The 25357-nt window shown below is 33.2% G+C and overlaps 2 protein-coding genes across 3 annotated transcripts in view; one reads left to right on the top strand and one right to left on the bottom strand.

Moving 5' to 3' along the window:
- The window catches only part of LOC129942466 (glutamate [NMDA] receptor subunit 1), a 75067-nt gene that overhangs the window by 41040 nt on the left and 8670 nt on the right, over positions 1-25357 (bottom strand). The gene's annotated exons all lie outside the window — the stretch shown is intronic.
- The window catches only part of LOC129942465 (inositol 1,4,5-trisphosphate receptor), an 89423-nt gene that overhangs the window by 682 nt on the left and 63384 nt on the right, over positions 1-25357 (top strand). The gene's annotated exons all lie outside the window — the stretch shown is intronic.

Raw genomic sequence — 25357 nt, forward strand, 5'->3', positions numbered from 1 at the left:
TCAATTATTTCATATAAATTCGTTATGCGAAGAGGAGAACCAAGAATAGACACATTCTCTGGAGATGCTAGATTGGGCTAATGAATTAGATACAATTCTTAATTGAACGATATTTGATCAGTTATGATATCTCTCGCTTGTGTGATTTAGATTCAGATTTAGAAGCTTTCATCGGTTCGGCAGCATCGTCACTTCGTCGTCGTCGTTGTCTATGTCGCCTCTCTCGTCGTCGGTGTTATCGTTGTCGGTGTGTCATCAGTCATCACAAAGGTGCATGTGATTAAAGCTAAAGGTGGTTCTGATTATGTTGGTGATGTTGTTTTTTTTTTTCTATAGATCTCAATTTAATATTTTATTTGTACCTACTAATTTTATAAGACAATACGAGTCAACTTATATTCAATTGGACACTTTCAAGACATGTTGTGTGCACGATGTTTTAAAGCTTGTTTTAATTTATTTTATTATAAATCGTGCCATACGATAAAACCCAGATGTGTATTTTAAATCAAACAAAGTATTTCAGTATTAACTGATGTTAAAATTGGTTAAAATGCCTTCGAAAAGATTATTCCAAAGCACTTAATTTCATAACTAATTTGTTGTAAGTGTCTAAAATATGTATATCAAGCAACAAATAGTCTTAAACCTTATATATGATACTTATGTAGGTATTAAATACGAACTAAAAAACCAAAACATATTGTTTTTAATCACAACAGAAAAAAGACTCAAGTCTAAAATTAACATTTTCAAACTTAATTATGCTAAGAAAATATTATTATTACTTCTGGTGCAGTAAACTGAAATGTTGTTCTGACTTTGAATAAGAAATAAGTAGGTAATAAAATATTTATTAAATAGCATTTCTAGTTTGGGAATTAATTATTATTTTTTGGGTTTAAAAGAAATGTTCAATTATATTTTGTTTCTTTTTAATTTGGAATTAAAAAATATTTAAGTATTTTAAATGCTAATTTCTTGACAAAGTTCTAAAATAAATTTAAAAATAAAAAATTAAAATTAGGTGGCGCAACTCTTAACCATTCCTGTGCGAGTCATGTTGTCGGAGATGGAAGAGACCTACAGTTTATATGCCGAATCCGAACTGCTACTTTGAGAAAGCACTTTTTCATGACAAGAATTACTCTTGGAGGATTTGTCAATTCCTTGCAAGAGGCACTACCCGTGAAAAAAGTTAGGTGGCACAGGCAGGGATTGGATACTAATAAATTTAAAACTCAATCAAGAACTCACGGTTTGTCTTTGAAACTTGGTTCGCAAACGACAATTTCTTCACTCTCTTTAATATCCTTACGGCCAATTTCCTCACAGAGTCCTAACGTTGCGACAAAGGTCCTGACTTCAGTTCAGTTCAGTTTTCTTTATTGAGACTTAAAATTCACAAATTATTTTTGATTACAATATTTTTCAATTATGCTGCCGACTTCATTAATATGTCTGGCTTATACAAGACGTTTAATAAAAGAATAGTTTAAACCTTTTTAAATTACAATATATGCATACATACTTCAAGAATGTATTTCATTAATATATTCGTGTGTTTGCTCCCGACACACTTTCACTAGTGGCTTACAAGTGGCCAAACTTAAAACTAATGACTAGAACTTAAAACTTAATAACAAAAGATGCATTCCATATGCAAGGTTACGATTATAAAGAATTTTATTTTCTATCAGGTTTTTATTTTTTGAGTTTGAAATAAATATGGTAAGAGCAGTTACTTAAGATCGAATGGAGATTGATTATACTCAAAGTATGAGCTTTCATTGGTAATATTTTTGTCCCATAATCCTTTGAAAAGTTGATTTGGATGATTAATACAAGATTCTAATCTGGTTTTTAATAATGTTGTCATATAAATCATCAAAGGTTTCACTTTTGTTAAATTATACAATGTATAGTTAGAAAACCATTTTTTATTAGGTCTACGATATTTTCCACTACAAAATCGTAAGATTGTTCTTTCAAACTTTTCTAATTCTTTTGCTGCCGTTGGAGAAATAGAGAACCAGGTACTAAAACAATACGAGATTATAGGTATTATCAAAGCTTTATACATCAGAATTTTAGTACTTTGGGATAGATGCTTTGAAGAAAGTAATTTTTTTTTAAAATAGCAGTATCCATTTTCGCTTTGTTTAATACATTTCGTGTTTGTTAAATTTTAACATATTTTGATAGTGAATTCCTAAGTACTTTGTTTCTGTTACCCTTTTCCATATGAGTTCCTGAAAAAGTTTAGCCCACATTTTTCAGTATTTATTTTTAATCCCCAAGATTTAAAATACGAGAGTAAACTAGGTAAAGCACTTTATAATTTTTCTAGTGCATTGTTTGGCCTTATAGCAGCAGCAAAAAGTTTTGTGTCGTCTGCGTACAGAAGTGCTTCAGGCTCGGATTCAGAGTTGCAAAAAGGCATGTCATATAAAAATACTTTAAATAGTTTTGGTCCAAGTAATGTTCCTTGAGCAACTCCTAAGAGTACTGAGAAAGGATCTGAACACTTCGATCCAATGACAATCGACGCGGTTCTTAAATTAAGAAAACTGGTGATCAATCTAATGAGGTACTTAGGACAGTTCAATCTTATTAATTTAAAGATAAGACCTTTATGCCAAATAGAGTCAAATGCTGCCTCTAAATCAATATCCAGGACAATTGTGCATTTTTTTTGTCTCAGATTGTGAATAATTTTATCATTAAGCACTAAAAGGCAATGCTCCGTTGAGTGATTTTTCTTAAACCCAAATTGGGTGTTTGGTATAATATTTGAGTTATCGAGGAAACTATCAAGAGATTCTGCTACGCCTTTTTCGAACAGTTTTCCTATGTTGGAAAGAAGAGATATTGGTCGAAAATCTTTTATATTTTTGGCGTTATTTTTTTTAGCTATAGGCATAATTTTGGAATGTTTCCATGCAGTTGTAAAGTATCTGTTGTTTATACAATGTGAGACATTTCCTTAATACATAGTTTGAAATTTTGTCACGACCAAATGACTTTTTGTTATTAAAATTCATTCTAAATGTATTGACTTTTTGATATGTAGTGAAAGGTAAGGAAACTTGGTTACATGCTGTGTTTGATGGTGTGAATGTCGCTAAAGGGTTTTCTAAATGAGTGTTACAAAATTCATCTACTTTTGAAAATACTTCATTATTTAAACTAACATCAAAAGATGGTCTGCAAAACCATTAGCGTACATGGCCCTGAGTGCACTAAGTTAAGCTGCAATATCAACCAGTTCATGTCCATCGAAATTCAAAACATCTTTAACAATATCTGACCCAAAGACTTTTCTTCCTGTAATTTTATCAAATTCCTTGAAAGCAGACGTCTTCTGAACTCTTGGTCAAGATCATGTTTTACACTCTCTTTTATTATTTTACTAAGACACTGTATTTGCGAGTGAAGTTGTTGATACTCTGAGCTGCGTCTATGTAAATGCTTATGAAAGATTCTCTTGAGTTTTCTTAACCAAATGTTACGAATTTTCAAAAGATTTTTTGTAAGATCGGAAATATTTTTGTATTTAACGTCTCTTGTATTTCGAATAGTTGAGTCATTTTCAATATAAGAAACTATATTTTGATTTATATTGTCTAAAATTACATCAATTTCTGCATTTGTAATGTTTTTATCTATGGGGGCTGTCACTCTTGAGATCCTGTTGTGAAGTTGCATTCTAAACACATCCCAATCAGTTCTTTCGAAGCTGGTATACGATTGAGGTGGTATCAATACCGGGTAAACATCAAAAATGTTAAGATTTATTTCGATACCATAATGATTTAAAAACGTAGGGAATGTTTTGCAAAGCCTATTATTAATATTATTTGCGGTTTGCGAAAGAGAACTAGATGTAAGAAAATAGTCCAATATTGATGAGGACTGCGGATAGGTTGGACTAAAGGGAGAAATTAAATCAAGGTCGAGATATAGCCCATTACTATACCATTTGTTTATAATGTTGCCATTTGGATTGCTCACTGAGTTTCCCTAGGATGGATGGCGGGCATTAAAGTCACCACCTTTAATTGTGGCATCGAAAATCTTAATAATGTCATTTAGCCTATCTAATTCCATAGAAAGCCATTGTCCTGCGTTTGCTAATATATAAATACTTCCAATAAGGATACGTTTAGTGAATCCAGAATTATTTTTACAAATTAAGACACTTAAACAAGCTGAAAGTATGTCACTGTGGAAAGGAAACGAGTTAAACTTTAATTTTTCATCAATAACGATAGCAGTTCTCTGCCATCGTCATTGCGTATGATACTAAATCCTTCAAATGAAGGTTTATGTCTAGAATTCAAAACAGTTTCACATAAAAAACAAATTTGGGGTTTGCGACTTTTTAGAAGGCTTACTAACGCTAATCTTCTTTCATTTGATATAATGGAATTTGCATTAATAGAGATTGTTTTAAGTTTCAGGGTGGAATCCATTATATAACAATTGATGCCACAAATTCAATATATGCAAACATCTTGTCTTCTTTGTTCTGTAGTTTCTGGTACTTTGGCCAGAATTCTCTTATTTTGTATAAAAGATCTTTAAAAGAGATTATCAATAAGTTCTTAGCTTCATCTAGAAATTCAGTATGATTGTTTGGTTGAGGATTTTTTTCTCTAAGAGGGGGATTTATCATTTCAGATAATGACGGCTGTTTTTTGGGAATACTCTTTGGATTTCTCGCCATGTCAGCAAAAGAGATATTTTTGTCTGTAAATGTGTGAATTGAGTTTATGACTTGATTTCTAGCTCTAATTCCTACCAAATCTTTAAGAGACTCTCCAACTTCTAGTTGAACAGCAAACATTATTAATTTGAGACCTTGCTCTTTGGTTTTAGTAGTGGGTAAATTGTGAAATTTTACTTAGTTTAACATTTGGCACGGCTTGGTTCAAAGCCTTTCGGATCGAGTCGGGATCTGTGTCGCCGTCAATACCTTTTAGCAAAATAGATGCCCGTTTAGTTTCTTTAGGTGAAAATGAGAAAGCCCCAATGCCGGTGCCAAAAATTTCAATGCTGCTGATAACTTAATGGTAATCGGAACAGCATTTTGTCTTCTGCGAGTAGTCATGTCGGATGATATGGTGTTAAGTAAAAACATAAATCCGTCTTTAGAAAGACGATAGCTCTTAACAAAGCTAAAACAAAAATTCATTAAGAATGCGTCCAAATATTCTACCGTACATAAAGGGTGAATTTTTAAAAGATATAGAAAAGTTTAAAGAAAAACACATACAATTCAGAAAAATGCATAAAATCTTTATTTTAATCGATAGTACGGTCCATAAAATTTAAAGTTTGAAGATTATTTCATTCAAATGTTGACCTTGACAGCGCCTCAAATGGTCCATCAGCTTCGTCCAATTTTGGACGACATTTCGGCCGGTACTTTTTTTTTTTTATATTCACAAGCACTCAAGGGGTTATTAGTACCCTTTATATGTTTATATTTAAACACAGTGCGAGCGTTAGGAAAATAGGGAACGATTTAAAATTAGATACCGGTGCACATTTGTCTAAAAGTTCTGAACATCAAAATGGGAGGGAAAAACAGAGTTGGCCAAAGCATTCCACATTCTCGATGTGCGATTTAAGAAAGAATCTCTGTACTTGACAGTACGCCCGAAATTGTGCTCAAGGGTAAACTGATGAGCATTCCTAGACGTGCGAGTATTACGGCTGAATTGTTTAAGGGGTGGAATGCAACTGGCTAATTCGACAGAACATTGTTTGTAAAATATCTATAAAATAACGAAAGGCATGAAACATTGCGACGGTGTTCTAGCGATGTAAATGTTTCGATTATAGTTCTGTCGCCTATCATTTTTAAAGCCCTTTTTTGAATTCTATCCAAGAGATTTAAACTTGTTTTGGGGGCACCTGCCCAGATATGCGAATTATATTCAAGCTTTGGACGGATAAAAGCTTTGTAGATTATAGCCAGATCAGAAGGGGTGAAAAATGTCTTGCATCTTCGGAGAAATCCTAAGCACCTGGCAGCATTTTTGGCGATATCGAATATGTGATCATTCCATAAGAGGTGATCTGTGATATTCATACCGAGTACTGAAAGTTGATTAGTTTCCTGGATGCAAGTGCCGCTCATGGATAGCGGCATCGGGGGTTTTTGATTCCCCATTGGACAATCTCAAGATCAGAATTTAATGAGCTTATCATACGCTGCCGTTTAAATTCCACGTCCGAAGGACAAGGATGTGAATCTAAAAACGAATATGAAAAGCTGAGGGTACTGTCGTCGGCGAAACAGTTTAATGGATTAGAAGTGACAGACAAAAGATCGTTTATGAATATAAAGAAGTCGGAGACAAAACGGAGCCCTAGGGTACACCAGCATTTATTTTATGAATTTCAGACTTGAAACCATCCAATACAACTTGTATTGAACGGTTAGAAAGGTAATTTCTAATCCAACGAAGAAGAGATGCATCAATACCAAAAGCAAGTGCAATAATTTTACTTTCTCCAAAACGACGTAAAGATTTGTTCCACTGTTCGGTGAGATGAACCAGGAGATCATCAGTGGACCTATTACAACGAAAGCCATACTGCCGGTCATTAAGAAGCTTCCGTTCTTCAAGATATTTCTTGAGCTGAAAATTAATCAGCGTTTCCATGACGATAGTTAGAGGGAGAGGAGATTTCGCCTTTTTTAGGGGCAGGCTGGACAAATGCAGTTTTCCATCCACTCGGGAAGAGACCTGTAGAATAGGACAGATGGAAAAGCTTACGCAGTGGTTTTGCCAGCGTTGAAGAACACCATCTTCAGAACAATAAGGGGAATACTATCCGGGCCAGTGGATTTTTGTATGTCAAGATCTTTCAGTACTCTTTCGACTGCACGAGTGCGAAGAAGACTCGTCCCATAGAATCATTTACGCTCTCAAGAACAGGAGGACTCATGAAACTATCCGGTAGCGTCGAATAAACAGCAAGCAAATTGGTTTTATCAATCGAGCTAACATGGGGAGTGTCATTGTGGACGAGCGTTGGAACCGAAGATGACGTGGTGTTTCGTACGTTTTTTACAAATGACCAAAAATGTTTACTACCTTTGGGACATTGTAGTATTTTTTGCCTTAATTTCTGATCATGCAAACATTTGGTTCGTCGAATATGACCATTACAGGTCTTTCTAGCTTGTTTAATATTATTCCGGTTTTCATCAGTCGGGTTGGCTTTATAACTACGGAAACTTACATCTCTGAACCTAATAACATCTTTACAGCTCGAATCAAACCATGAATTCTCTTTGGGTTTGATAGATTTCACCCTATTCGGGATGACGGGATCACGAATAAATGCTTCAATGTTGTCTTCCAATGCGCGGGCTTGTCTGTATAGACATGAGTTTTAACATAGCCCCACAAAAAATAGTCTAAAGGCGTTAAATTGACCAGCCCCGAACGTGAAATAAAATGTTCACCGAACTCGCCTCTCAATATGTCCATTGTTGCGTGCTGTGTGGCATGTGTTTTATCCACATGTCATGCTGCGAACGGCGACGAATCGATCATTAACATAGCTGCAATATTTTCTTCAGTTCGCACTCTACATAAGCGTGTTGGCGGTTTAATGTCCAACAATGTAAATTTGGTGTGAAATCTAATCATAATAGCCCGACCATAAAATGAAAGAAGCGCGCGATGAACTTTCTTAACAGAGCACACATTTTGATAATAAAATTCAATCATTTTTGAGCTGTGTTGGTTTGTAAGACGATTCATGGTTAAATTATAGACCAAACTGAAGATGTTTATGATAGATAATATTTAAAAAATCACCCTTTATCACCCTACATATGTAAAAACCTTTTCTCCTTTATTTTGAAATTATCTCTTATTCTTCTACGTTCAATTTACCGTTCCGTACCGTTTCTTCATCTCCCTGCAAATAAAACCAAATTCCAACGGTGTAAATTGTTTTAATAATTATTCTTGTCCAAAAATTTGATGTTATATTTTTGTTTTGTTTTTAAAGCTGTCAAGAAACTCGATACTCGTTCGAAAGTTCAAATTTTTTTTAAAAACAAGTTGGTATAACCGGCATCCGATTCTGCTTTCATACAAAGTGCGATTTGAAAGTAGAATCGGGAATGAGTTTCGAATAGAATCGAGTTACATAGTAGGGCCCCAGTACTATTCCTAAAATTAGTACTCAAATCAGTATCAACTCAAGTAAAATAGTCTAAGAGCAGGCAGCAATTTTTGGAAGTGACCGATAGCCAAAATTTCTTCAAGTCATAGGTAGGTATGCGCACCATTATATAAAATTCAACCGTCTGGCAGAGTTTTTTTTAAGCCGTGCTGGGGTAGGCCTTCAAAATGGTAATTTTTCCGATTTTAAAGTCGAAATGATAAGCACATGAGAGATACATCAACAAATGAGAAAAAACCTCATGATTACAAAAATGTGTGTCCATGACGTTTTGCTTTCAGCCTTTTACTTTCGAGACGAATTTTAAGCTTTTTGAAAAGTAATTTTAAACTTTAAAACATAATATGAATATCCTGATTAGAATGTGCATCTTAGATGATCTTAAGCATGTTTATTACATCAAATTCAAATTGAATACAAATCAAACATTTTATTTGAAAATTTATTTAATAGAAAATATCATTTATCCTCATTTTCATCGGATGAAAAATTCAAAGTCATCTCTTCTCTATCAATGTCTTCACTTTCAGTTTCTTCATTTTAGAAATTTTCAAAGGTTTTTAGGTTCGCAATTCTTACTTACTTACTTACTTAAGGTAACGCTACAGTCCTGTGTGAACTAAGGCCTCACCCAACAAACTTCTCCATCTAGCTCGGTCTTTAGCTAGATGTCTCCAGTTTCGCGCTCCAAGTTGGCTGAGGTCACTTTCTACTTGTGCACGCCACCTTATCCGCGGTCTTCCCCTACTGCGCTGTCCTGTGGGTGTGGATTCGAAGACTTTCTCGGCCGGAGCATTGGTTTCCATGCGCTCTTTGTGACCCAGACATCTTGTACAGCGTCCACTCCCCTTCTATGCATAAAGATCGTAGATCACACGAAGAACTTTCCTCTCGAAACGTCCCAAGGTGCTTTTGTCATAGTCCATGCTTAAGCACCGAATTGCACGACGGGGATGATAAGGGCCTTATATAGCGACACTTTGGTGTTTCGAGAGAGGGCTTTGGTATATATCAAGAATAATAGATGACTTAATTGATCGATTAAATGGTACGTACCTTTGTAAGTAGCTAGTTGGACATACACACACTTGCAAACACATGTACAAAATATCGTGTGCATGACAAAATATTTGTACTTGCTCGAAAATGACAACACTTTGAAATTCTTAAACAATTAATCCCATGGAACAAAAATAAAAAAAAATCTATCTTAAAAATATGCAAGGAAACAAAACATTCTGCAAATCTTTGTTTCGTAGCTGCTATATATATAGTAATAAGAATAATATATCCTTTAACATAATCCTGTCTAATATCTTTCAATACGTTAACAATGTCAGTAGAATTTACGTTTTTCTTTTTTAGTTCAGAGCAGAGCTCGAACTGTCAAAACAATAATTGTGCCTCTTATTGAGCTCTGATCGTTCAGAGCTACTAAGGCTTTCCAAAGTTAAATAAACATTTTGTTCAATGTGAAGGTAATTATATTTATTTAATCAATAAACAAACATTTTAATCAAGAAACAGCAAAACAACAACAAAAACAATTCATAATATATACAATACATATATAAAATAACATGAAACAAAAACATTTTAACTCATAAAAACGAAAAAAGAATTAAATTTTTGGAAAATCATGACTATAATATCAGAAAAGTCTGTATTATTATGTCCAGCCCACTCAATTATCTTATCAAAGAGAACGACATGTTGGTCGCTCCATTATCAACTGCACATCTTCTTCTTCGTTTTCGGCTTCTTCAATATCCCACGAGACTCTATCTTAGTTCCAATTGCCTATGTCACCAGGTGTATGCGTTATGCCTTCGTTTAGATGATTGAGTAGATTAATCACCTCTTCCGAAATATTGTTGATGTCCTGTTGCCTAAGAACACTAAGGGGAATATCATCTTCCTCATCAAAATGTTCGTTGCATTCAAAAATATTTTTCTAACACTTTGCAATTACCGCACCAACTAAGCTATACCAAGCCGATCTAAATTTTAACATCCTTGATCGTGATTTCTTTTACTGCTTCTCAAATATTTCTTAAAGCTACATAAGAAAATTTAACGTTTTGTATATTCTTTCCATCTTTGTTATCATATCACTAACGACCTTTTTCAGCTGCAATAATTGACAGTGACAAGCTTTTTCTATAAAAAAAAGTTTTGTCAGTCAGATTACGTGTTGGTCCATCGGTTGAATGAGTGGAGTAACATTTGGTGGCATATAGATGACTGTTATGCAGCCATCTGATGTTTGAAGCTGATTTTCCGGAGAGTGACTAGGAGCGTTATCCAAAAGAAAAAGAGCTTTAAGTAGAAAATCATTATTTCTAAGAAAGGCAGATGCTTTCTACATTGCTCCAAGAACCATTTATAAGCCTTTTTTCTACATCTGGAAGTTCGGATGTCCTCAACATTTTTTTTCCAGGGCCACAATATGTCTGAGTCGCCGTAGCTGTTATATTGTCCCTCTTTTTATATATGTAATTTTCAGTGTATCTGGCTATTCCATATTGTTAGGCCAAAAACGTTGCTGCTACAAATGTGAATTAACTACTAACCATTTATTTTTAGAGTTAAGAAATCTATAATACCTGCTGACAGCTTCTTTAATACCTCAGTTTTTTCAAGCAATGTTAAATGCTTTCGAGCCATTCGTATTTTACAATGAAAAAATATGTGTTCACTATATCGAGATTTTTATTGTTCACTATTTAGAGTAGTGCATGTACAATTTTGAGTGTTCGCTATATTGGATAGTTCACTTTTCCGAGATTCACTATATCGAGCATCTACTGTAATCTCTTAAACATTGTTTTCTATAAATTAGCTATTGAGTACATCAGCATCAATTCCACATTTGAAAACAATATTTGAATAAGAAATACACAATTGTTGTAAATAGTTCCAAAGTGTTTTAGAGGGAAGATTCACATTCAATTTCATACTAGTCCCCGTTAAAAGTCTAATTAATAGAAATTCTATCTCAAACTAAAATCTAAATCAGGATTCTAAGACTTGAAAACTTGATGAAAAAATAAGTTAAAACTGATAAAGTTTTAGAGATTAGAAGTTTGTAAAGAAATTAAATGTAATATGTAATGTAAAAAGCAAGTTGGTTTTGAATGGCAGCTGTGTGCATTCATTTTATAAAGTGTGTCTACGAGAAATGTCATATTATTTGAATTTCACAGAAAAAATAAAGGAGATTTTACAAAGTAATGTTATTCTAAAGGCTACACTTTCTTGTGTTCCACCTACATACTTTCAACTGTCCAAAAAATTAGCCTCATATTGAATATTTTAGAATCCCGAGTATATTTACACGACTTTGTACGTTGAACATGAGCAATACAGAAACCTTAATTAAAATTGCAGAATTACTATTAAGCCCTACCAACCCCTCAATTATGGCTCCCAAAAAGGAATGAATGGCCTGCCACCTCTCCAATCCGGTGATTCGTGACTCTAGATAGACAATCATCTCCTACTGTATCAAATGCTGGCTTACACACATCGACTATACATCGCAAAATTTAGAGCTGGACATTAATTAAATAACGACAAAGTCACAAGAAGGATAAATGGTCAAACAACTACATGAATTTTAAGTAGTAGTTTAAATGACTTCTATACTGCTACAATCAACAGCACGTAATCTAACTCAAAGGAGATACTTTGTTTCACATGAGCTAAGAGGAACTGGTTTGGAAAGTTCCTTTTAGCACGTTTCATGCGTGGTATTCCATGTTTTCTCTATATCTGAATACCATTTAATGAGTATTTAATTTTGCTTCTACACCAAATTAATTTGTTCTTTCATCCATAAATCCTTTGCTTATGTTATGGATTTCTTTTCATTAGAAATTGCTATTCCAAGTTCTCATAGATTTATGAATTTTTTTATTTTTATTTAAAAAGAATCGATTCAGGTCCAATAAACTCCAAGATTATTTAGTGATCATAAATGCTCCTATAATTGAGCTAAGCAGGTGAAACGAAATTCACAAGTTCATAAACCTCAAACGGAAGGCTACAAAGAGGAAAGTGAAAACATCATAGCGGAATCGCAGTCAATGTTGAGGATATCGAAGGACTACTTCTTTTCTGCCGGACAGGATAATCCATTCAATATAAAAGCCAAAAGCCAAAAAAAAAGACTGTCGAAGTAAAGATAATCATACCTGAGCTGGAATCTAACAAAGTCGCTGGAGCAGCTTGAATGAACCAACTTATCTGTAAAATTAGTCGAAAAAGAACATTCCCGTTGCTTGGAACCTCAGTATTGTTTGCCCGATACAATAAAAGAGGAAAAGAGGATTTAGTCTACTTAACATAGCTTACAAAACCTTCGTAATACGTAATATGTGAATCTTTTGAGCCCATCGTTAACAGCTAAAAGTTTATTAGTTTAGCTTTAGACCAAAAAAGTCCACAGTCTATCAAATATTCACATTACGACAGAACCTAAATCAAGTCGAAACTCAGCAACTTTGCATCGATTTTAAAACCGCATGAAATTTCCAAAACCAAATGAAATTGGCTATGGAACATTTTTGCGCTGCTTTATAAAGGTTGGAAACAACTTTACTTTAAATTAGCTCCAACGTGAACAGAAGGTTCACCATTTTTTAAAATAATTCGCATATGGCCGATGACATTGATATAATCGTAAAAACTCAGCGCAATGTCAAAGAGGCTTTTGTGAGTATTGAAAAAGGGCTTGGTAGTTACTAAAAGCAGAACAAAGTACATACTGTTATCAGGAAAACATCTACAACAACGAATGTCTCGTGCAAAACGTCTTCATGGACAGACGTCACTTTAAGGTAGTTAACCCTGCAGCCGGAAACCTCTTATTCCAAAACTGTTAATGTTTAAGAGAGAAGGAAATAGGGCTTACTTTAAATTTAACGAACTCGTTGTAGATGGAAAAGTTTGGACAGGAAAAGAACAAGAATGAAAGCTCACGACCAGAACAACCAAAGAACAAAGAAATAAACAGTAATAAGACAAAATCTGTTATAGTAGGATCAATCGAAATGAACCCCAAGAAACAACCGACAAATCCAATAAGAAAATTTCTTACTACAAAAACCGCTAACGAATTTTTAGAAAAATACAATGACCCACAAACCTCGAAACAATAAAACAAAGCGAATTATAACAAATAGCATTTCCTACTAAACAATAACCAGACGAAATATAAAGACCATGCATCAACATTAAATATCGGACATAACCAAAACCCACATTCAACTATAATACAACAAAAATCCTTCCCAACCCGGTTGATCACCGTGGGAAGAGTAGATCAACACCCCTCATATAAGAACAATGAAACAGAAAACTGTACACGCAAGAACCAACACGGAACTCTAAAGATCTGTACTTTCAATGTCAGGACACTTTCCTCAGAAGTAGGGAGAATTGAGACAAGCGCTGGAGAAAATTAAATGGGACATTATAGGACTATCAGAAACAAGATTACTAGGACAAAAAATAATAAATAATGAACATGATATCTTTTGCTACGTAGGAGAAACAAAATGCCTCTACGGTGTTGGATTCCTTATTAAAAAAGAACTTAAAGCAAAAATTACTGACATCAAGCTACATAATGAAAGAATGTGCAGCATACTATTGAATATAAAAAACACGAACATGACAATAATTCAAGAATATGCACCAACAGAAAAAGCTGATGACGGAGAGACGCTAAGGTTTTACAACAACTTAGAAGAAATATATACAAAAAATAACAAATCAGAAGTAATGTATGTGATTGGAGGCTTTAACGCTAAGCTTGGAAAGAGACAAAACGAAGAAGAAAAGAAAACAATAGAACCCTACGGATACGGAGAAAGAAACGAAAGAGGAGAAAGGGTAATACGATGGATCGAAGAGATGAATTTGAAATTTGGTAACTCGTTTTTCAAGAAAAAGGACAACAGAAAATGGACGTGAATATCACCGAATGGTAAAATAAAAAATGAAATGGACCTGATTCTGACAAACAAAATTGAGACATTCAAAGACATATCCGTGCTTAACAACGTAAAGTTCGACAGTAAGAACAGAAATCATTATAAGCCATAAGACACTGAAAAGAAACCGATAAGTCCTTTCATCCCATACATGATTCCCGACCAAAAAATAGTAGATTATAACCAAACATTGACAGAAAAGATAAATAAATTCTCAACCTCAAATCGTGACATACAAAACACATATGACGAATTAGAAAAAAATCATAAAAAACTCTTCAAAACATCAAAAGATAAATTATCCAACAATACAAATATCTTAATCTCAAGAAGAAATACTTTACGAACCAAGCAACAATTGCTTGACCGAGAAAAACTGAACTAAAAGAATTAAGAAAAAATATCAAACTAGAAATAAGGAAAGTAATCAACAAGTGCAACGCAACAATAGCTAGAGATACGATTAGACAAACAAAATCAATAAGGAAAACAAAATTATTACTTAACAGTCAACAGGAATAGATTATTAGCTTAAAAAGCCAAAATGCAAGCTACATAACAAATAGATAAGAGTTAAACGAAAATGCTACTAAGTTCTTCGAAAAAACTATTCTCCTCGACCAAGCATACAACTGAAGAAGAAAATGAAGAAAATATTTATATCAATCTCCTAACAACGCAAACTGCTATGTTAAGCAAAGAAAATATTGAAAGAACCATAGACGATTTGAAAAAGGACAAATGCACTGGAAATGATGGAATCTCTACAAAAATGATAATATACGGGAAAGAATCGCTTTCCGAAATCTTAACATTTATGTTTAACGAAATCATAAGAACAACCAGAGAAACAACCATTACACTTATACATAAAAAAGGAAAAAAAGAGGATTTGAACAACTACAGACCTATAAGTAACATTTTGACAATTTATCAGCTGTTTTCAAAAACAATCTACAGGATCATCAAACAAGATTTTAACAATAAACAACCTAGGGAACAAGCTGGATTCAGAGAAGGTTTCTCAACAACAGACCACCTTCAGCCGATGAATCAACTAATAGAAAAGTGCAATGAATTTCACTTTTTATTCATAGACTTCAGTAAGGCATTTGACAGCGTTGAACGCGAAACAATATGGACATCTCTAGAAAATCAAAATATGGACCCAAACGTTATAAGGACTATCACAAACATATACAAAAATAATGTAGCACAAATAAAAACAAAGACTACAGGACGTAAATTTAAAATAACAAGAGGCGTCAGACAAGGATACCCGCTTTCACCACCACTATTTAGTGCAGACTTAGAGGATATTTTTCAAAAGATGAACTGGAAGACAAAATATGGTATAAGGATATGTGGACAAATTCTAAACAACCTCAGATTTGCAGACGATATAGTATTAATATCTACAAAAGCTAAACATATACAAGAAATGACATCAGAACTTACTAGCTTGTGCAAGAACTATGGACTACAAATCAACAAATCAAAAACAAAAGTGATGACAAACCACATCAGAGAAGATATAATTCTGGACCATGAACAAATAAAATACATAGAGGACTACATACACTTGGGACAACTAAAATCTTTTATAAACCAAGAGAAAAAAGAAATCAACAGACGCATCACAAACAGCTGGAAATAATTCTGGAGCCTCAAATAGATTTTAGAACCGGACCAAAGTGCAGAAACACGAAAATATCTCTTCGACTCGGCTATTTTGCCGGTGCTTACTTATGGGCTACAAACCCTGAGCTTGACTACGAAATCTCTTGACCAGCTAAGGATCTGTCAATCCAAAATGGAAAGAAAAATCGTCAGAATAAGACCCAGCGAAAGGATAAGAAATGAAGACATCTGAAACAGTGCTCGAATAATTGACGTGATAGATAGAACCAAAAGACAAAAATGGAGTTGGGCAGGACATATTTCAAGACTACAGGATCGAAAATGGACAAAGTTGGCAACACAATGGAGACCGGAAAGCAAGAGACGAACAGGCGGATCTTTGCCAAAAAACAAAAATTGGTACAGTGAGGCGAAAAATCGAGACCTATGGGCCGCTTTGGGGGCTATTTGTAATTGGTATCATTCTATCAAATAATTTGTAAAAATTCTAATTAAAAAAATTAAAAATTGTATCTATAGATGTATTTAAATGTATTTAAAATGATAAGGCAATAAAAAGCTTATAATAATAATAACAATAATAATAACAACCCTTAGCGGCCACACGGAGAGATTCGTTGCCACAGGCTTATAAAAGTGGAATTAGCGGTCTTAAACCTTTCAAATTAATACAACAAATGACATCTGATTGTGGCAGGCATGTTTGAGAAGTGATTTCGCTACATATTTAGCCATAGTAAAAAAAAGCATGGCGGTGCTTCGAGCGTTAGTTTCCTTGGCCTGGGGTAATTAGTCACCTCAGTGTGGCTGTAACCATTCTTCAAAACAAATATGCTTTTTTTTAAATCAACTATAGTCTAACCAAGCAAAACCATGAGAAATGTTGACAAATTAGCTAAAAGTCTTAAAATATCCACAAATCTTCTTCAATTAGGATTTTCATCCTGGGGTAATGTGTTACCCCATGTGGCCTGCATGAGGTGTTGCCGCTAAGAGTTAAAAATTTTGTGTATCTGAGCTCCGCTTTTAAAGCAGAAAACAACACCAGCATTGCGGTCAAACAAATTACTCTTTATAAGCGCAGTTTTTTTGGGCAACCAATGTGTCGCTATATAACCCCCTTATCATTCACGACAAAAGCTGATGGAAGCATCTTAGGTCATTTCAAGTTTGTGGGTTTAAGACGAGAAAACGTTAAAATAATTGAAAACCAAATTTTGAAAATTAAACGCGTTGACTCAAATTATTATGTAATAAAATATTTTTATACTTTGTTAAAATTCTTGTACCGTAACCGCTGTTCAAGAACTTGATGTTATTGTCTAGATCTAGACGAAAAACAAGTAGAGAAGTGGTTTTTCAAATTCCGTTGGGTCATTACAGACTTTCTTGTACTTCAATCTATAAGTTTCCAAACATTCTGTTTTAACAATGTTCTAGTAAACCCGTTATTTATTGAGGGGTCATTTTCAAGTTGAAATACGCTAATTTCAGGCTTACGAAATAAATAAGACCAAAAAAGAAGATTTTGATTTTTTTGTCAAAGGGAACTCTTTTTAATTGAGGGTGGTAAAAAACAGATCCATTTATCATTTTTCGAAATATGAACATAGAGGAGAATTAGTTCTGTGTAGATTTAGGCTGCGTGCATACTATTTATATATGGATTTTGCAGTTAAATAACCATGACTCATACTTAAAGTCTGCAGAGATAGTTGATGATTTGTCAAAGATACATTCTTTAAAAAAAATCTTAAAGAAAGAGCTCTTTATTGAATGTGTGCCTAAAAAGAAATATCTAACCGCCTTTTACTGTATAACTTAACTAGAGAATAGTTATTTTTCATTAAGAACAAGTGCTTGGCGCTGCTTCAGTACAAATTGAGTATATACAATTAAATGTTAAAACTACTTTTAGAAAATTTAATTTAAATTTTTTTTCTTCTCAGACTCTGTCTCACAGTATAACTATAGCTTTCAACACATTTGATAATTTCATTTCATTAAATATATATTTGCATCTATAAATAGGCAATTTGAAATTTTTAATTGGTTTCGGAAAAGTCGGTGTATAGTATATGGCTTTTGTTTCTTATTCTTATCTTTGAATTATTTGCATTTTAATATTATAATGAACTTGAAAAATAAGCACATGCAACTATTTAGGTAGGTATACAAAAAGTTCAATGGCATTTTGTGTAAAGGCTTTGATTATACAAAGTAGGTACTGCAAGCAACTGACTATGTTGTAGAAATTGTTTGAAAGATTTAGCCGTTTGGTTTTGAAATCGTAATTAAATGTTTTATTAAAATAAAAGCAAATGTATTGCTGGTATAATAGGGCAAATAAAATGAGTAATATTGCAGTCATGGGCTACATTTGTTCAATATTTGTATTTGTCAACCAGCGTTAAGAAAGTACCTACATTTTAAGATGTACTAATAAAGGATAGTATTTAAAAAACTGCACTTTTTTTCCACGAGCATTAGACCTTTAAAGCATTCCCCTATGCTACTAGATTTTCATTAGAGTCTTACTCCAACTTGTGTAGGGCAGTAAAACAGGTCAACGATTTTTTAAAATTATATATTTTATAATTCGATACTAACGTTAACAATTCTTATCAATATAATATATACTTAAAATCTAAAACTTTAACTATAGACTGTTGAAAAATATTACTTTGCAATTTATACTTTTTATATTATCATTTGGTGAATTAATACAAGAGTAAAATGTATTATATTTCAATTAATTGATTTAAGGGTCTATGTACACTATAGTTTGATCTTCTAAAATTATTATTCAATGGTTTCTGGAGTCTTATACTTGGACGACTAAAACTAAAGTTTAAACTACCAAGAACAGATAGTGATGAAATTTGTCCGTTTATTATTCCAACAATAAAACAAAACTGCAAGTACATTCTATTATTTGTCAAAGAAGGATGATTTATGAGGGAAAGTATCTGTGAATAAGGCAGCAGTGTATGAATATCATGAAACCACGGAAGAGATCGTAGACAAAAACGCAAAAATCTTCTCTAAATGTCTTCGAGCTAAAATACTCCATTTAACAAGATTGAAATCTCAGACTGACATTTCGGTTTGCATACAAGCTAACTGCACACCATAGACACACCATATAAAGACCGGAATCTTTCGTACGTTTTACCCTCCAACACCCATTTGTTTACATTGTTGTATGTGTAATTTTGACATTACGTCAAATGTGAAATCCAACAACAATTCGATGCGGTGCATTTACTCGTTTTGACAGTTTTTTTTTATGAAATTGCTGTGGTGAGAATTTTAAATTTGAATTTAGCTGTCAAATGACGCATTTGTTGTTTTGTTAATTTGTTTAAAAATGCAGGATCCAAATGAAGATTGATGTCTTCCGTGCAAAAGGTATCCTTCCACCCATGCTCGAGAATGCCATTGAGAAGCGAACTGGTGTTCCAAGGACACGACCAAATGACTTATATTGAAATTGTTAAAACTTGGTCACTGTTTTGAATTTTTATCAAAATACGTTTGATCGTTTTTAAATTCGACAAAAAAAAAGAATTATTATAACAATCAAAAATATAATTTTAGTACACACTTTTAAATATAGTAAAGTTAAAAATTAACTATTTCTGGCCACTTTCAATCACAAAGTCCTCTAGCCAAAGTTTCTTTTGTGTTCAAATAAGCGGGATTTAAGAAAAAATAATTTATGCCGGGTATATCTTAATCCATATTCGATTATTACAATCAAAATAAGACTACGTAAATACTTAAGCAAGGAAAAAATAATTTAAATAAAATATTTTTTTGGTAATTTTCTCAAGAACAAGAAGACATAAAATCATCTACTTTTCAGTGTTTGATCAAAAAAAATACTAGCCATGCATTCTAAAAACAATAGTAAATAATCTTAAAGTTTTAAAAATCACACTTAAAACCTTTTTTTACCCCTATTTGCCAAAATTCTGAGTTTATAGCAATTTTTTTCAAAAACAATGCAAATCAAATGTGAACCAAAATATAATAATAAGCAATAAGCACGATACTCTATTAAATATTATGTTACATTTCAATACAATCAGATAGGAACATGTTGCTTTCCTTATAAGAGATTAATGTCTAAGAAACCATAAGTTCTGTCTTTAACCATATTTCATGACAGTTTACAGCAAAAACGTTTTTCAATGTTAGTTAGTTGGCATCTGAGGTGGTCTAAAAAATAAATATTTTTTAAAAACTATTCCTTATTTTCGTGGTGAATTGACTTTAGAGGGTGGTGAATTGGTGTTAGCAGTGGTGAATTGATGTTAGACCTAAGGGTGCGTGTAAGTTGACGTTTTAGCTTGTAGGCTGGTGTGTCTATGATGCACACTAAATGTGAGAAAGTGTGAGTGAAATGATGCAAAAACCAAACACATTCTCACATTTAGTGTTCCGGCCCATCAAAATGCTTCATTTTAGTCCTCAGGCACATCTAAATGCTTAATTTTGGCCTTCGTTCAAAAACGAAACAATCCGAACCAACAGAATCTGAAGTGCTGACATGGTCTTAAATTAAAAGATTTGTATAGCTTTTTAATTTCAATCCAAATAAACGTTGTAAATGTATATTAAATGAAATAAAATTGACCAAATGCATATTTAATGATTTATATAATAATGGAAACAGTAGGCGGGTGTCTCCGTGTTTTTTTGTACCTACAGAAAATGCAACGAAAAAACATACTTGTGAAGTTCCATTGCCAACTTTAGCTATAGCACAAATTCCTCAATTTGATTAATATTTTCATCATTTAATCAGTTCGATAATTGCAAGACCAAATTTAAGTTCTGTTTGTTGCAAAAATATTAATGAACATTTCTTTTCAAGGGACTATGTTAGAGTTAGAATTTTGTTTGTAGTTAGATTTTGGAATAGAGATTTGAGGGAACCATGTTTTAAAAATAAGTTGCTTTGTGTAAAGTATCTTTAAGAAATAGAAATAACTAATATGGTTTCACACAATAGCAAATAAATGAGTGCAATAAATATATTTAAGTAACTTTTTGTATTCCAGTATGGAAAAACCGAACACCCAAAAGAAAAAAATGGCAAACTCGCCAAAATCCATATTTCTTGACTAAATAATTGTATCTTCTATGCTTACGCATAAAATTACGAATTTGGCAGCATATGAACATTTCTAGAAATTTAACAATGTAAACAATTAAATATGCTATGAAATAATTGCTGAATATAATTGCTAAAATAAATAGTGCTAATTTTTTTTCTAAAAAGTTGATGATTAAAATATTATTGGCTTTCTCAAAAAAAACTTATTAATTTGTTTTCCTTATTAGCAGCATTTTTACTAAACATACTCTTCAAACAATGGTGAGTAAACTTGAACTTTTACTAAACATACCCTTCAAACAATGATGAGTAAACTTGAACTTTGGTAACTAAACATTTTTAAGGAATTAATGAAAATTATATTTTGCGTTAAACTGTGGGAATTCACTAAAAAACAAAAAACTTCTGTACGTCAACAATAAACATTTATGTCGATTACATTATCTATTAAATGAGTTATGCATGAATTCAGAACGATTTTTTGACGTTTTCATTTTGTGATAAACGTCATAATTTGCATTTTATTTGCTCTGCATTTATTTAACAGGTTAGCTATAATCCATCTGAATATTTTTTTTTAAACATTGGCGTTAAAAAAAAAACTGATACAGATTTTAATTACTTGCAAAAAAAAATTGCGCTCGCACCCTTAACTTCGTGGTTCTTCGAACGCATCTTTAATACAATAACCCGAAGGTAATTATTAAATTTAAAGAATTTCGTAGTAATTGTTGAACATGCTTTTTTCAAGACAAAAATGTACATTGGTTCATCGAAAAAAGTAAAAAGAAAAATCTGGAAAAAAACTTATTAACCTCCCCATTTTGTTTTTGCTTTGCAAAGTGCCGCTAGCCCACGGCATCGTTATTTTGGTTTGTTTTCACATATATCCATGGACTAATTGTCAAAATTACAAATACAACAAACGGGTTTTGGAGAGTGAAACGTATTTTTGGCTTCGAGTCTTGTGACGTATACGGCGTAGTAAGTTGACCATATTGTACAACCATATTTCAGGATTGGTCTCACAAATCGTCGTCGTTCTATTAAAACCCCCTAAGTCCATTTCTTGTGTTTTGAGATATTTGCATTAAAAGTTTGAAATCAACATGCAAATTAATAGATATTGTGAGTTTTAATCCTTAATAATTTAAAAATGGTGCATCTTTAAGCTTAGGGAGTTTTTAAAAAATATAAATTTTGTCATTTGCATGAACTTTGTGTTCATTTGCATTTCATTCTTGAGGAAAATGCACTTACGTTTTCATAGAACGAAGACGAAATGAAACAAAAAGAAATTTTAAAACATATGGATCACGGAAATCACGGCTAAATCTCTTTATAAAACCCAGAACTCTATTTGCTTTGTTAACTATTAAGTTAATATGTTCATTGAATGTTCGTTTAGGATCTAAGACAACACCCAAGTCAGAAAATACATATACTCTACTTAAAGAACAAGAATCAATTATGTAACTAAAAACGATTGGAACTTTTTTGCGTGTAAAGCTCATGGTCTTACATTTGTCAACATTTAAAAAATCACGCTTTTTATTGCACTATTCCCTGAATAATATTAAGTCATCTTGCAAGAGAAGACAGTCATATGTAGAGTTAATTTTCTTAATGTCATCTTTAATGTCATCAGCATATAAATATTAGGATAGACCAATTTTGTACGATCGGAACCAAGCCATTTATAAATAAAACAAATAGAATAGGACCAAAGTGACTACCCTAGGGGACACCAGAATTCACTACAAATGAACTTGAACACTCATTACGAAATTTAACACTATAACGTCAATCTTGCAAATATGAGGAGATCCAGTTTATTACCCGTTAAAACCTTGCTGCGATAGCTTTAAAAGTAATGGCTTATGATCAGTAAAGATACAATCTACCTGTTCACGTTTTTCAAAATTAAGGAAGTGTTAAAAAGAACACATAACGGTTGTGCTAAATACGCGTGTGCTACGTTAGTAAGACTGATAGTATTTGATCTACAAAAGCTCCTTTAAAGTAGTTTGCAAACATGTTCCCAATTATACTCGGCTCTTGTACTCTTACTATTAACGAATTTCCAAAAACTGTCAGGATTATTTTTAAGGTTTAATTTAATTTTCTGAATGTATTCATATAGAATGTTAGAGTAGGCAGTAAAAAGTTGTTTTATTATAATGAACGTCCTATAATCATCATCAGTTCCTGTTTGATTGAACTTCATCCAAGTTTTGTTCCTTTTTTTTTTTTAAGTTTTTAACGTGAGAATAAAAAAATGGCGGAACACTCAAGCTATTTCGAGTTTTTTGAAATAGAATCGTTTTGTAGAAACAGTCAAAAAGAGTTAAATAAAAAATGTTACACATATCGTCAATATTGAAGTTTCAAAATAAGTGATCCCAATTGATCGTAATAAGTTAAAAAGGTTTTCAAACTAAAGTTTCCAACTAAAGTTGAATTCTACTTTTTTGTTATTAGATATCATATGAGGTGAAGATTAAATTAAGTGCAATTCTAATGCAGAATAATGTCGATCTTCGTACACAATTTTGACAGCAGAAGAAATCACAGCTGCTTCAGAACATATGGTTTTGGAGAAAATCACCAGATTGAGTGTTTTTCCAAAACTGTTCTTCCCGCCGCCGTTGAGGTGACTCAAGCCACATGAAGATATTCAATACAGTTGTTTAGTTTTTCATAATAACGAAAAACTTGAAAGTTTGGATAAGTAAAACTTATAAGTATTACAAAGTGTCCCGAGAGAAAGAAGATAAGCTTCTCAACATTTTTAAGGCGTTCAAACCAAATTTTAAACGAAGATGGCAACTGTGCAATAAAACAAAAAGTCGTTTGTGAGATGATGGAGAGTGGTATAAATTCCAACTAGGGTTGGAATGAAGTTCCGGAAAGTAGCGGGGTTTGTAAGTGATTTGGATTTTTAAATGGCGTGGGTAGATTTTGGTGTCCCGTGACGCCCATTTTGTTTTGTTGACACATGTCAAATCTTTTGTTTATTATTCAGTTGTTTATATGTTACAGCACCTTTAAATGATAAAGCTTTATTATCAAAATGAGTGTTCGTTAACGCAAACGTTGCGCGCATTGCGCCCATTCTACGGTAGTCTTAATGGCCCTTCACAGTCGACTCTTAAACGTTTAGTAGCCAAATTTGAGACGACGATTCAGTAAACAATCAGCCAATACCCATACGTTTAAGGAACGCAATATCGGCCGCAGTCCGTGAAAGTGTACAGCAGAACTTGAGGCAGCCTACTTTTCGCAGTGAACAAGAACTCGCAGGCTTCAACTTGGCGAATTTTGCTTCAAGACTTAGGGTTACACCCGTACAAGATCCAACTGACCCAGGAGCTTAAAGTTCATGGCCGTAGAAAACGCCGTTTGTTTGCTGACTGGGTTTCGAATCGTTTGGAAGTTGACCTCAATGTTGCCCGGAAAATCATCTTTAATGAATGGCTGTGTTAACAAGAAAAGGTTCCGTATATGGGACAACACCAACCCACGCGAGGTTCACCAGGTAATAATGCATCCTTAGAAAGTTACCGTTTAGTGTGAATTTTGCCCAGCAGCGTAATTGGTTCGTACTTTTTTGAAAACGACGTTAAAGAGGCGGTCACCGTCAACAGGTACATAGCGATGATAACTAATTTCTAATGGCCCAAATAGAACCATATAGACCAAGACGATATTTAGTTCTAGCAGGATGGCGCTACTTGCCGCACAACAAACGCCACGATTGACATTTTGCATGAACGACTTGAGGGAGAGGTTGTCTCTCGCAGGGGTGATTTGAATTGGCCACCAAGGTGAGGTTTCTTGAAGTCGCAGAACAATGCGAATAAACCACAATAGACCAATAACCTTAAGGTGAACATAACACAGGCCATGGCTCAAATTCAGCTGGATCGATGCAGAAGAGTCCTTGCAAATTGGCATTTCAACATCTACCCGCCCTTTAAACAAGATTTTTGCCATCCAGAAACGTTAGTAAGACAGTTGTCGAAGTCAAGCTCTAAGAACCAGAACCAGAATTTCACCTTTAAAACTTAATTTCTCAAAAACTATATTTAATTAATTTAAATCAACAAACTACGTTGTTTGTAGATAATGTTTTTGGCAATGTTCTAAAGTAAAAGATAGTTAAGTATTGTTCCAAGTTTTAAATTAATGACATTTCGAAAAATAACTGGACGCATTTCTCAAAGTTTGATTTTGCGTTCAAAAATGCAGTTGACTGCATAGAAACATCCGTATGGTGTCTGAGCCTGTCCATCGTTTTTCACAATATCATTCTTTATACAACTTCTCGCTGTAGTTTTAATCGGATGATTGCAATTTTAATGCTATATCTCAA

This window comes from Eupeodes corollae, chromosome 1, assembly GCF_945859685.1.
Source record: "Eupeodes corollae chromosome 1, idEupCoro1.1, whole genome shotgun sequence".
NCBI classification, from domain to species: domain Eukaryota; kingdom Metazoa; phylum Arthropoda; class Insecta; order Diptera; family Syrphidae; genus Eupeodes; species Eupeodes corollae.